Source organism: Bactrocera tryoni, chromosome 4, assembly GCF_016617805.1.
Source record: "Bactrocera tryoni isolate S06 chromosome 4, CSIRO_BtryS06_freeze2, whole genome shotgun sequence".
Classification (NCBI taxonomy): Eukaryota; Metazoa; Arthropoda; class Insecta; order Diptera; family Tephritidae; genus Bactrocera; species Bactrocera tryoni.
In genome coordinates this window covers 30,267,717-30,281,633 of record NC_052502.1, presented here as the reverse complement: position 1 = coordinate 30,281,633, position 13,917 = coordinate 30,267,717, and the positions used below count along the sequence as shown (strand labels likewise).

The 13,917-nt window shown below is 34.8% G+C and overlaps 1 protein-coding gene across 3 annotated transcripts in view; it reads right to left on the bottom strand.

The window, feature by feature from the left end:
- The window catches only part of LOC120775277 (glutamate receptor ionotropic, NMDA 2B), a 216,941-nt gene extending 205,416 nt beyond the window's left edge, over positions 1-11,525 (bottom strand). For 2 of the 3 annotated variants that reach the window (XM_040105373.1, XM_040105375.1), the window contains exon 1: positions 11,338-11,525. The gene's annotated coding sequence lies outside the window, so the exon portion shown is untranslated. Of the gene's footprint in view, positions 1-8,549; positions 8,618-11,337 lie in introns of those variants that run through there. The other variant, XM_040105374.1, reaches the window with a different exon arrangement.
- Positions 11,526-13,917: the final 2,392 nt, after the last annotated feature.

The window sequence follows — 13,917 nt, the reverse complement described above, 5'->3', positions numbered from 1 at the left end:
GAAAATTCAGGCGTTGAGGCCTCAACTCCCTGGGTGTCTCACAAAAAAAAGTACTCCCGCCGTGTATAGTATAACTTATTATTGGTTCATTTAAAATTAAAAAAAAAAAACCAAAACTATTTCGTTAGTACATACATAGATATATAAATCTCGTGTTCGAATGAAGTAAAGAAAAAAATTAAAATTTTAATTTTTCTCAGACTAATTTTTTGGTAAATTTTTCGCCATTTATTGGCTTACAAAATAAAATGTAATGAAAAAAATCCTTCGTTTAATAGCTAGATAATGTTATTTTAAAGATGTGTACACAATTCGAAATAAATCGGTTCATAACTTTTGAAAAATTGTGTCCAACGGCTTCAAAAATGGAGTTTTGAGAAAAGAGCATTTAGTTTTACACTACATCGACGTGGCCTGATGAGCGGAACTTCCGGAGGGTTTATCTCTTAGAATTCGACTCGGATCGATTTAAAATTTTGGGAGGATATTTTACACATATTGTGCTATTTAATACGACAAAAAATAAGCACGAACTTTGTTTCGACTTCTCATTTAAGGGGTCAGTAGGGTAATCTGGCTTGTTTTTTTGAAATTTTTTTTCATAGAAATTTTTATTTTACAATAGAACTTTTTTCACATATCATGAGGTATGTATGTCGTGGAGTGTATAAACAAATTTTTCGGAATTTTTTGATAACATCTGTCGGAGAAATGGCTGAGTGAATGAGATGCGTTTTTTCACTGGCGGACACGATTTCTCACGTTTGGATCATCTGAAACACAAAAACCCAATTTATTCTTAAAAAGTACGTGAATAGTTATCGTCTCTACTAAAATCATGAAAAAATGTTGACAAATAAAAAAGTAATTCACGTTTTTTTTTTTAATTTTTCCCCATGTTTTTACACAAATTTTTTCATAACATTGTCAATAAATTCTAAAAAATTATAGAGACGAGAGCCAGGCGTCTTGCAAACATTTAAAAAAAAATCAAGCAAATCGGTTGAGTAGGAATCATGTCCGCCAGTTTAAAACAGTGTGTTTTGAGAAAAAGCGTTTGAAGTTTGAGGTGTGCACTCCGAGCGCTCCGAACGTCAAGCGGTATTATTATTTTTGGGCTTTTTTCGAAACCTTCCAATGGTAAAGTGTGTTTCTACATTAATTCTAAGGGTATAACTATGTGCCCAGTTTGTATGGAAGCTATATGCTATAGTAATCCGATCTGAACAATTTTTTTGGATATTACATTGTTGCCTTAGAAAATAATCTATACTAAATTTCGTGAATATGTCTTGTCAAATGCAAAACTTTTCCATACCATACACATACTGATCATTTATAAATATACTACGACGCTTCCTTCTGGGTGTTACAAACTTCGTGACAAACTTAATATACCCTGTTCAGAGTATAAAAACAATTTTTTTTCAGAGAAGATTACCCTACTGCCCCTGAAACTTCATTTATTAAATGTAAACTAAGAGAAGCTCATGCAAAATATGCATTCATACAAGTGCCTTGGAAATGCTGTATTGCTCATACAACATGGTGTACGTATAAATGCAAGACACTAGATGTATAACTTTAACTGCGTATATTTAAAAGGAATCCTTTATGACCAAATTTATTATTTTTGTGGGTCGCTAAGTTTTTTTTATTATAATATAATTTTATCAAAGTTGTAAGTTTATTTGCTTTGCGGATAAAAATTTAATGAAAAATATCAAAAAATTCAATATTAAATACATGAAAAAAGTAAAATAATTTATTTAAAATAATTAATTAATAATAAAGAATGTTGTGTAGTAGGTGAGATATACATATTTCGATCGCTTACATATAGACTAGCAGACGCGTGAACAGAAACAGAACCAGTTCTTTAATATGTATTATAGAAAGAAAACTAGAGTTCAGCTGCAATTATCAGTTACTTAGTAACACACCTGTGATACCAAACTTTCGAACACTGGAGCTTTTACTTATATAAATTAATAATAAATTTGTATATCAACAAAGTTTTGCTACTTTAAACTGTTGTGAATAAATGAAGAGTAATTATTACTTAAGAGCGACTGAAGTTGGAAAAAGTTTCATGCAATTTGTCAAGGCTATTAATAACAATTGATATTTCACTAAGAGGTTTAGAAAACTTTTACATACACACGCTGCAAACCAAGCACACCCACACTTAAGCAATTCGTCAGCAAGGAGACACGAATGTCAAAAACAATGCTGAACTTTAATTTATTTATACTCTGCATTAAGAATATTAAAGAGAGAGAATAGAAATTGTGATGGTAACTGACAAACATTAAAATTTAATGGCAACTCATTATCAGTTCGAGCAAACTGCTGGTGTACATGTGTGTGTGTATGTGTGCGGGCATGTGTAATGCCTTAGAGTGCCACCGCCCTATTATCCTTGGTGTCGTCAGTAGCTATTTTCTACTACCATGCACACACACACACACACTCTAAGCAACATACAGAGCGTGTATTTGTCAGTGTTGGGTATGTATACGGAATTGGAAAGAAATAGCCTTGCAACCAACTGCTGAGACTGTCTGCGCGATATTTTGTGCATGTTGGGGGAATTGCTTAGCGAAGAAAATGGCGCGCTTGAGGCCAAGCGGGGGAACAAGAAGGAAAGCTGAAAACAAGAAGAAATGGAAAAACAAAAAAATGGAAAAACAAAACAAAAAAATGGAAAAACAAAACAAAAAAATGGAAAAACAAAACAAAAAAATTGAAAAACAAAACAAAAAAAAATGGAAAAACAAAACAAGAAAGTGCAAATAAAAAAATGAAAAAAAAAAATGCTGGCGAGCTAGTCTGGCGATAAGAGATGATTTAGCTAAATTGCAGATTGCTCGTTTGTAAGTGTTTAGGTGACGATGCTGGCACATGGATCAAAGAAAATGTCGGGCTTTGGAGCCAATCGCTGACACTTTGGTGTCTGTTGGAAGGTGGAGCGACATTCAAAATATGATGTGGTTGCTTCTTTGATATATAGAAAATTTAAGATTCGTTTGTCGATATTTTAGAATTTATTTTATGAAAATAGGTGAAGTAAAAAACATCTTGAAAACCGAGTGTTAAATAAATTGCCAGCAATAATTTTACAGTTGAACAATTTCTTCAAAAGATTGTGGTGGGAATGCCAACGTTTAGGAAGAAAAAAATGTTTAAAGAATTTTGAGAAATATTTTCCATTTCGAAATTAGTAGTATTCTTCATTCTGAACTTTTTAACTAAGGAGCTTTTTAACTCGCTTAAAAAACTTGGATCCTACAAGCATATCCGAAAAATTTGGTAAACATGATCTATAATAGAGCCGGACTTGTACCATTCCACAGACTGTCAACAAGACAGAAGTTTTCTAAATTATTACAAAATATTTTTTGCTGCTATTACAATAACAACAACACCGAACTGTTAATTTTCTCGCTCTTTTAGAAATATCTGAAGACATTTTTTCATAATGAAACGTACCATCCAGCAACGAACCTCAGCACTGAACTGAAAGCAAAAATGGTTTAAGCGACATGCGACCAATGTCAGAATGCCAAATATTGATCTGACTGCTGATAATTTAACTTTTTTTCAAAAGTTCGTGATACTATTGACGCTGCTGTTAGTGATCCATTGTTTGCAGCAATATTAGAGTTTGTCAGACTAAATGGTTGGAGTTGGTCTTGTTACCTATGAAACATCCTTTGACCGAACTTTTTTCAGATGAAAGCAAATTACGTAGGTTTCGGCGAACCAACTGCCTTTGGCACAAATTATATGATTAAGGTATAAAAAATATAATTTGGACATTTGCAGTCCAAAAACTAATCGATTCAAAAGCTCTTGGCTTCAACTTTGAAAATAAAATAAAAATAGTTTTCTTTAAACAAACTTCCGATTACTTTTTGGCAGGCATTGCCAAGTCGTCCTTTTTTTCGATCATGCCCAAACAACTCAAGACATCGATCAGTGACTAGAAAGTGGCCTTAGACCTCTGATACTCTTAATTAGGGGGCTATAATTAAAGAGCACAACACAAACAGGAGCAGATGCACCGCCAAACGTTCAGCTCAGGAGTATGAGCAACAACTTTTATCAAAATTTCGTTGCAATAAATTCTAAAAAGTAAGCTCCTAAACGCACACTATAAATACAGCGAATAATCATTTCTTTATACATTAACATCTTTCTGTCCGACTGGTAGTATGTCTATATACATACATATACAGCTGTTGACTAATTAGAAACGCTCCCTTTTTCTGTAGTTGGCTGATGAGTATAATGATAAAAATGTTTGATATACCGTTATTTATATTCCTAAAAGTCTTGCATTGTTCATGTTACTCTATTTACTACTAAATTCGCTCTGTTTTGTAGATGTGGAGTTAAAGTTCTGTTAATTTTTTCCCAAATAGTAAATCCGTTACGATATACAAGTAGAAGGTGCATTAAGTGCGACGGCTAATTAGAAACAGTTGTTTAAAGAATTAAAATTCCTCAATGTGTTAATTTTTATTATTAATATTACTGATTTATAGTAAGCATGTGTCAAAGTTGTGGTTTAAAATATATTAAAATGTATTATTCAAGTTTTTTAATGAAAAAAAGCTGCATCTGCTCTGCTCTATATAGTTACATTTTTGACTTTTGCCTGTCTGGAAAGACGTCAAAATAAATTGTGAATCAGATCAAATGCTCAACAAAAAATTGTTTTCAATGCCTTTAAGCATATACAGAATTTTAAAACTATTTCCAATGTGCACGCAAAGAAAAAACTCGAAAAACTGCAACAGAAATAGACGCAGAATTTATACTATCTCGCGAAGAGACGCAAAAAAGAGTTCCACTGACATTCTATATGAAATTCAAGGCGAATACAATACCCAAATATCCAAGAGAAATATTGTTTGGCCGAATCTCGACCTGACGGCTGGGCAGTACATAGGAACCCACTTCTGACTAAAATTCGTAGAAACGACGCGTAGACTTTGCCAACTCTTATTGGTCTAAGACAACAAATCAACTTTGGTCCTGACGGTCGAAGGTATGTTCGCCGTTCAATAATTCATGAATTTGATTCTCGCTATGTTCCACGCGTAGTTGAGTATGGTGGAGGATCAATCATGGTATGGGAATGTTTTATTTGGAACGGTGTAGGTCCACTCCATAAGATTGATGGAATTTCAAACAAGGAGAAATACGTCGACATCATTAAAAATGTCATGTTGCCATGGGCTGAGGAAAATTTGTCTATTATAAGGAAGATAACAATTCAAAGCAAGCGTCTAAGTTGACACAAAGTTTCTTTTAATGAAAATTCTATCAATGTTTTGGAGTGGGAATAGTCCAGCCCAGACCTAAACCCCATAGAACATCTCTGGGTGATGTCAAAAGAGCCATATGCACTAAAAATACATGTCTCGAATATGGATGTTCGTTGTGATGAAATTAGAACGGCAGGGCAAGCTTCACCATTGGTGCGCTATCAGAGTCTTATAACGTAAATTTGGAATCGATGTGAAGCAATATTAAAGTAAAAGAGATAACCAACAAAATACTAACTGAACGTAAGCAAGTTTGTGTCATATAATTATTTTTTGTTGTTAAAATATTTTCGTTTCTAATTAGTTGTCGCACTCAAATCGTTGATTCCATATGTTTTTGTTAAAATCTTTAAAACAAAAACGAATTAAAAAAAATTTACTATTGGAGTTTAAGTTTAACAAAGCTTTCAATGAAATAAGTGAAAATACAATACATATACATATGTGTTATTGTTAAATAACATCATTTACTTCAGAAGAATTTCGTTTCTAATTAACTGTCAACAGCTGTGGACATTCAGTTTTTGAGATAACAATTTGAAATTTTATACATATTCTTTTCATGATAAAAAGCCTTTCAATTTTCTTGATTTTGAAAAATGAAATTCTTGACAAGATAGCTTCACAAAATTTTGCCGATCGGATCACTATAGTCAAAAGCCGCCAGACAAACTGATAGATCCAAATCAAGCTCTTAAAAAATTATTTTATTTGACGAGATAGCTTCAAAAAATTTGGCATGAATTATCCTCCAAGGCTGTGGTATAAAGTCTCAAATAATTTTACGGATCGGATCACTGTAGCAAACAGCTTTCATAGACTGATCAATATCAAAATAAATAACTTTTTATATCCTTTTATGCTATAGGAAATGCACCTGTGTAGGGCATTATAGCTTCGGTGCAGTAGAAACCAATGTTCTTTTTCTTGTTTTTACACTAAAGTGAACGCAGGTAAAGTGTTCAAAGTAAATGTTGCTATTCTTGCTACATTTTCAGTGCCACTTTTCAGCACAGTCATACACACACACACAATCATACACTTTGCTGATTTGGCAATTTTTGTTTTTTTTGCGAAATTTCTTGGAAGCGTTTCGCTTTCACAGCCTCAGCAGACACACGCACAAACACACACACACATTTTCCATTATTTTGTCTACCACGCTGCGACTGATCTGTGTGCACTGATTCGTATGCCTTGCTGCTGTCTGCTGCTCCGGCAATTTCTTACGCATTCGCTGCTGTTGCTGGCATTGCTGCTGTTATGGATATGCTTACATGGGCGCGCTGCTTGTGCTACAGCTTGTACATGATATGTAATAAAAAATTTTTTGCTTTTACTTATTTGTTTCACTCTTTTGCGCGTGTTTCTTTTTTCTTTGCTGCTGCTTGTTTGGCCAAGCTTAATGCACGACAATAGCTGACGACGCACTAACACGCCCCATCTAACTCATATGGCCCGTTTAACTGTGACGAACGGCAACCGCGGCGGCGAGGACGCTTAAAAGATTTCAAGGACTAGTCGCGCTTATGCTGCTGCCGCTGCTTTCGGTTTGACTTTCGTGGTCGTTGTCGTGTGTTCACTTTTACTTTTCTGCTTTGCGTTTTGTATTTTGTTGTTGTTATTGTTCAGCACGTACTCGTTTATTGCAATTTACACAGTTAAAATTTTTTTTTTTGTGATTTTTGATTTTAAATTTTATATCTGCGCTGTTTTATTAGCTGTCGTGTTTGCTACTTTATTTCGCACACATTTCGCTTTTTGCTTTTAAATTTTTTATTATTTTTTATTTGCTTGGCTGTTTGCGTAAAAGCGCATAAATTGCATGCATGCATAAATAACGAAGAGTTTAATTTATGTGCACGCGATAAATGCAAAAATATACATACACATACATATATACATACATATGTATGCATATATATGTATATACAAAGACACACGCCAGTATGCTTGACTGTGTTTGCTCAAAAAGCTTAAGCTGCAATTAAATTTTGCAAAAAAAAGAACAAAAAAAAACGGGAGTAAAATCGTTGCCTACTTTCAGGCTTTAAAAGCATTCGATAGCATTTATACCGGGATTTAACGGTGATTTTCGCTATTTGCTCACATTTAATTTCCGCATTCAATTCGAAATGCTGCTGCTTTTAAGACTTCAGACCTTTTTCGCGTTTTTCCTTACAACGCGCACTGGACTTTTGTAATCACAAAGGCTTTGGTTGGCCATGGCAAGCGCACATTTTAGCAAAATACACAAACGGATTGGGGAAATATGGAAATTAGCTTTAAATGAAACTAGAATTGTGTGGAGTACTGCACATAGCACTGCGAATACCGTTTGTTGTCACAGCGCGTTGCTTACATAATAATTTTTTTAAAAACTTTGTTGCATATTTCGTTTCAGAGCGTAAGCAAAAATTTTGGTTAACAACCGCCACGGCACAGCGCCACACACGACTGACGAACGCACGCATGCAGGGCGAGTCAACGATTACGATAACGGCGCTGGCTGGCTGCTTGGCGAATCCAGCTGTGGTAATGGCATTGCGTACACAAACAGCCGCAATGGGAGCAACAGCAACAGCAACTGCAGCAGCCGAAGCGGCAACAGTAGCCGATGATGACGATGCTGCTACTAGCATGCTGGAATGTCTCATAAACACACAAACTAATGCAAATATATACATATATGTATGTATATAGACATGTGTATGTATGCCTGTATGTACGCTGACATTGCGATGCTGAGGCGACGTGTACGCGAACGCGCGGCCGATGACGCGAACAAAGCGACAATAACAACAAGCAAACGAGTAGCAGGCGAAAAAAGAGCAATAAAAACAATAACCCGACGCGGGAACGATGAGGATAACAGCGCCGACGACGACAACGACGACTGCGACATTTACGAGCACGTCTAGCCACGAAGATGTGTAGAATCATTTGAGACTAGCGCAAGAAAGTGTGCTGCGAAAAAAAGCAATAAAGAAAGTCCACACCCAAAAGTACACATACGCATACACAAACTGGCGCACATACATATAAATGTTTGTACGACGCGTGTATACGTGTGTGTGTGTGTGTGAGTGTTTGCAAAAATTTGTGCAAACAAGAAATGAAAGCAAAGTGAGTGGTTTTAAAGTTATATAAAAATATTAAAATAAAAAAAAAAATATTATATTAAACAAAAATGCTGCGTCACAATAAACTCACTTTTAGTTTAGCTCTACTCTAAATTTTCTACTTTCACTTTCCAATTACCGTTCACTCTCACTTTTCACTCTGAAAACCACATTACTAGCTGTGCAAACACACTTTTGCCTTGCAACATAGCTGTCAATTACAATGTTTTGAACTCGCGCTTAAATCGCTTGCAAGAGGCGTTTTCCGCGACAGTGGCAAATGTTGCACCAACGCTGTGCGTCTGCGAATGACTGACTGCGACTTCGGTTGCCTACTAACGTTGCAAGTGGCCACAGCCTATGCTCGGCTGCTGTGTCGTCACTTCACTGCGCGAGTTGGTTGTACAGCGCTGTTACAGCATCTCTCTGCTCATCTCTGTTGCCGCTTCGTTTGCTGTTAGCACTTCTGCTGTTGAAATCAGTTTCATGCTGTGTCGCTGCTCCACTGCGTATACGTAACTTTTGTTTCCAGCATTATTACGCTCGGCCTCTCTGCCCGCTTTCTGGTTGCTTTTGTTTTTTTTTCTTCAATTTAACTCTCGTAAATGAGTGAGTTGTGTCCTTTCACCCTGTGCGCCCTTGACATACCTCATGTTTTAGCTGCTGTAGCATTGAAATATTATTCATTGTAATGTTTGAAAAAATTCTTATGCACATTACAGCACAGTGTGGCATGATGCATCATCAGGAAATTATAGAATTTGAAGGACAAATGAAATATTTTTAGTGAACCGTAGAAAATATTATTTTGTTTCTCAGATTCTTATTTTACTGTTATTTTTTAAACTACTGTAATGAAGTTATTTTAAACAACACCGAAGAAGTAATACCCTTCATAGGTGCAAGGCCTATAGCATAAAAGAGTCTAAAAAGACTGAATGCTATGCTATTATATAATTTTATTGGACAAAAATAAATAAATTTTGTGAAGAATGACTTTGAGCACAACTACCAGCTCCGTCAAAATCGGAAAGGTCCTCTCCAAGCCGTTCGACACCAGTCAGCGTGATTCTCTTTGGTGATAACTCTTTTTCAATATAATGTATAAGTCAGTATAATAATAAAAGTAATATGTGAACCTTAGTGGCACTATCTACTTAAAAATACGATGCTACTGGGGTTCGCAGATGAAATTGACAACCTAGGCCCTATCAAGCGAGTCATCAGTGCAGCCTTTTCCAGCCTTGAAAAATAAACTAAAGAGGTTGGTCTTGGTGTGAACGAGAACAAGTCAAAGTTGGACGTCACACACAAGGATTCCATAGAGTCTTTCAAACTGAGTCACTGTCGTCAGCTCTAAGTTTGAAAAAGTTAAGGACATTGTATATCACGAAGCCAGCTTAAATCTAACCCTGAAGATCAAGCACAGAATAAGTCTTTCCAACAGGTTGAGAAACAGACCTCTCTCATACTCTCGACGAACAAAAATTATGTTATATACATAAGTCTCTCCATATTTCCATTCTATTATACGGCGCAGAAACATGGACGATGCCGAACCGACCGGGTAGACAACGGAAGCAAGGTCTCTGGCCAGACCGATCCACGGCTGTAGTGTCAAAGAAGAAGAAGATGGGGTCTCAGACGTCTCCTTTTGGGTGTAAAAAAACTACAACGTAAATATAACATACCCTATTAGGGTATAAAAGTTATTTTCATTGAGTTAAAGAAAAGTCAAAACAGGAAATCAAGATTATGGACACTGTCGATAAGAGAAATTAGGTCATGTTTTGGTTAGCTCAAGGTTGCCTAATTAGCGAAAGCTTATCTGTTAGCAGTCCACAATAAATACTAGCATATTAATAAATAATATACATATGTTTCATGTTAAGGAAGATATTCAAAATATTATTTAAATCTTCTCAGTTAAATCATGAGATTCATTAAGGTACCCCACCAATCATATGGTGTAAATTCAACTGCATGTTCGAAAATCTTGATATTAGTTATATGGAAGCTAGATCGTCTTCGCCCCATTTTGTCCATTTTAAGCACAAAGATACACTGTTATGAGCAAATCAAGCTCTGTATTTTCATTCAGATAACTCACATGTTGGCCGATTTATGCGGTATAAAGTCACCCGGAAGTTCGAAAATCTTCATATTAATTATATGGAGGCTTAGGAAAGTACTAACCCCATTCAACTAATATTTAATACACAGAGTTAATATTGCCAGGAATGGATTATCTCTCAATTTTAATTGTATATTCCATACATTGACTAATATTTTAGGTCAAAAATTAACTATAGGTACTGGGGTACTTTGGCTGCTCAGCAAATTCACATGACTACTCTGAAGTCACCGTTTAGACTCAATTGAGGATATAAAAGCTGAATCGAAGAAGGCTCTGATGGCCATCACGACGAGGATTTTTAAGTGCTACGATGACTGGAAAATTCGTTGGCATAAGTGTATTGCAGCGGGAGAGGATTACTTTGAAGGAGATGAAATGGACAAAATAGTACATACTATGTATTCAGGATAATATTTCTTTCGATTAAATTTGAGACATTTAAGTGGACTTACACAAAAACTACTGATATTTTGCTTATTTGTACTTTAAGGTAAATTTAAGCAATCGATTTTGAAGTACATATTTAGACAAATAAAGTTCAGTCTCAAATAAGTTAATCAAACTACGTTCCCCTGCTTAGTACTTAAAAACTGGTTAGTCGTCTAAATAAAAATCCAACTAGACAAGTTCCATTGAATTTCTCATTAGGAAGCACCAACACGCTGACAGTTTAGAACATACCAATTATACTAGGATATATCTAATATTCTTTAAAAAATTATATATCTCAATTTTCACTCACCATTTTATGTTATTCTAATTGTATTCGTGTTGCTATGAAATAGCCCAAATATGCATTCGCATGTGGTCCATACGTGACTATTGGCAAACGATTCTCCAGATTGAATGAATGTGCGAAAAGATGCAGCAAAACACCACTAAACTTGTTAAAGAAAAGCGACGAGGTAGTGCAGAGTTAAAATTTGTTGCTGTTTGTAGATTATTAGCACTTTCATAATGTGGATCACTCATATTGAATTGTTGTTTTTAAATATCACAAGCAAAAAAATTTCACAATTTACTTTTCGAAAACACTTTCAGCACTTTAATTAATATTTTATTGTGGTTTCAGACACGTTTTGATACTTTTTTATGCTTTTATATTTCGACAAAAACTATTTCACCGATGCAGGCACATATTTATTTTGATTTATAATTTACAATAATTTATTTTAATATTTATTTAATTTAATTTACCGTAATTATATTTGTTTCGAGGTCTTTTGTATGTTTGATGATTTTTATTTCGATTCTTTTTTCGTTATGATACCTAAATTAAAAAAAACAGAAAGGGGTAGTGAATTTCCAGTGGAAGATTGAAATATTTTCGTAAAATAGAATAAATAATAAAATTTAAGTTTATAAAATACAGATATATATTTTTATAATTATAAAACATAACATCAATAACATAAAATTGCGACGCTAACAAAAAAAATAATTTTATATTAATCTTAACACTCATAAAGTCAAAATCAGCTGTTTTGCTTTCTTTTTAAGTTTAAGAAATATTCCAAAAAATATGTATGCTTTGAGTGAAAACTGATACGAATAGATTGTTGAAGACTGAAAACATCAAAATATAAACAAAAAAGTCTTTTGAAAAATTTTGAGTAGTCGAAAAAGTATTTTCGTATTTCTAATCAAATTTTAACTTATTTTTTTAAATTTATGTGTAATTATAAATAAATAAACAAATATGTACAACTTTTTCGCTACAGACATTATTCCATCAGTGCAAAGCAAAATTTCGAAATTTCCAGAACGGAAAAATTTCAAAATAAAGCGAATTTCTTCATTATTTTTTCACTCATTTTTTAACAGCTGTAACTTTTTTTAAACTTCCCCGAAATTTTTTTTTTTTTTTTGGTTAAATTAATCTCACCTTTCCAACACTATATGGTATGACACAATGTGATTGGTAGCACTGGAGATATACGACTGCAACGACATCTATTGACAAAATACGAAAAGACTTTTTCGACTACCATATTATATCTGTCTCGATCATATTTTAGGTGATACGTACTCTGTACTCAACATGTTGCAAGAGCATAAAAAAGAATAATAGCACACCTCCGATATCTAAAAATAATACGAGAAAAACTGAAATTTCGATTTTCATGCAATTGAACCACTGTCTACTGCAATAAAACCTTAGCATGTTTAACATGCCAAGCATCACAACTTATCAATACATAATACAAAATTCAAAGACACACGCCCAAAGAAGAAACAACACATTTCAGTAGCATCAGTTAGATATTGCGCGCTGCGTGCTCCATTTCTTAGCACACGAACGCAGCAGCTGGGATTGCGCTGCGCCTGACTCCACTGATAACAGTATTCTATATACTACTTCTATATATGTACATATTTGTTTTTACTTTCTTTTTGGGTAATCCATAAATGCTACAAAACGGGCGTGCGGCGTTGTCACTGCTGACCTAAAAAAAAAGGACGATGTAAAACAAATAACAACACAGAAGGTCAACAACAAAAGCAACAAATTTAGCTCTCTTTCACACTCTAATGATCATTAACTCTATGGTTATGGTTAGCAGCGCCGTCTTCTACAAAACCACAGCAAAGTGACGATTGCTTTTCTATTACTTTTCTGCGCTGTGTTTTCTTGCTTTATCAGTTTGCCACTTTTCTTGAACCTTATTTACTCCCCAACTACTAATTGCATCCCTTTCTCACTTTAATGGCACGAGCAGTTGCCGCAAGTGTCAGATTTGACAGTTAGTACTTTCATGCTTAGCACAGCATAAAGTTCTGCACAACAACAGCAACAACAACTGGTAATAGCAAACAACAACGAGGAGAGATAATCACAAAAGTAAATGTTGTGTAAACAAAGTTCGGTCATCACAGCGTTGAAGTGAGGCAGTGAGACAGAGGAATAACGCAGCAGACTTGTGCGAGCGCGCTCTGTGAGAAACCACGAAGGAAGCGAGAAACAAGAAAACCACATACAAAAAAAAAATATGAAAAGCGCAGAAACAAAACAAATAAATGTTCGTCGAAAGCTGTTTACTTGAAATTGTTCGAGAGATTGCGTTGACGAAGGCACTACTTAGTCTTCGCTAGACTTCATTTCACAGCATCTCTGCTTTTTTTGTAGCTTGTGAAAAACCACGTGTTGATTTGTTTTGATTTTGCGCAGTATTGCAACTTAAGATTCGGCAGCAGATTCAAACACGAAGTGTTCTAACGAGCAGCACAAAACAAGAGAGAGTATGACAGAACACGCGTTGCGTCTATCTTAGCTCGCTGCAATAATGAGTGCTCCGAAGTTTTTAGTTTTAGTACTCCACAC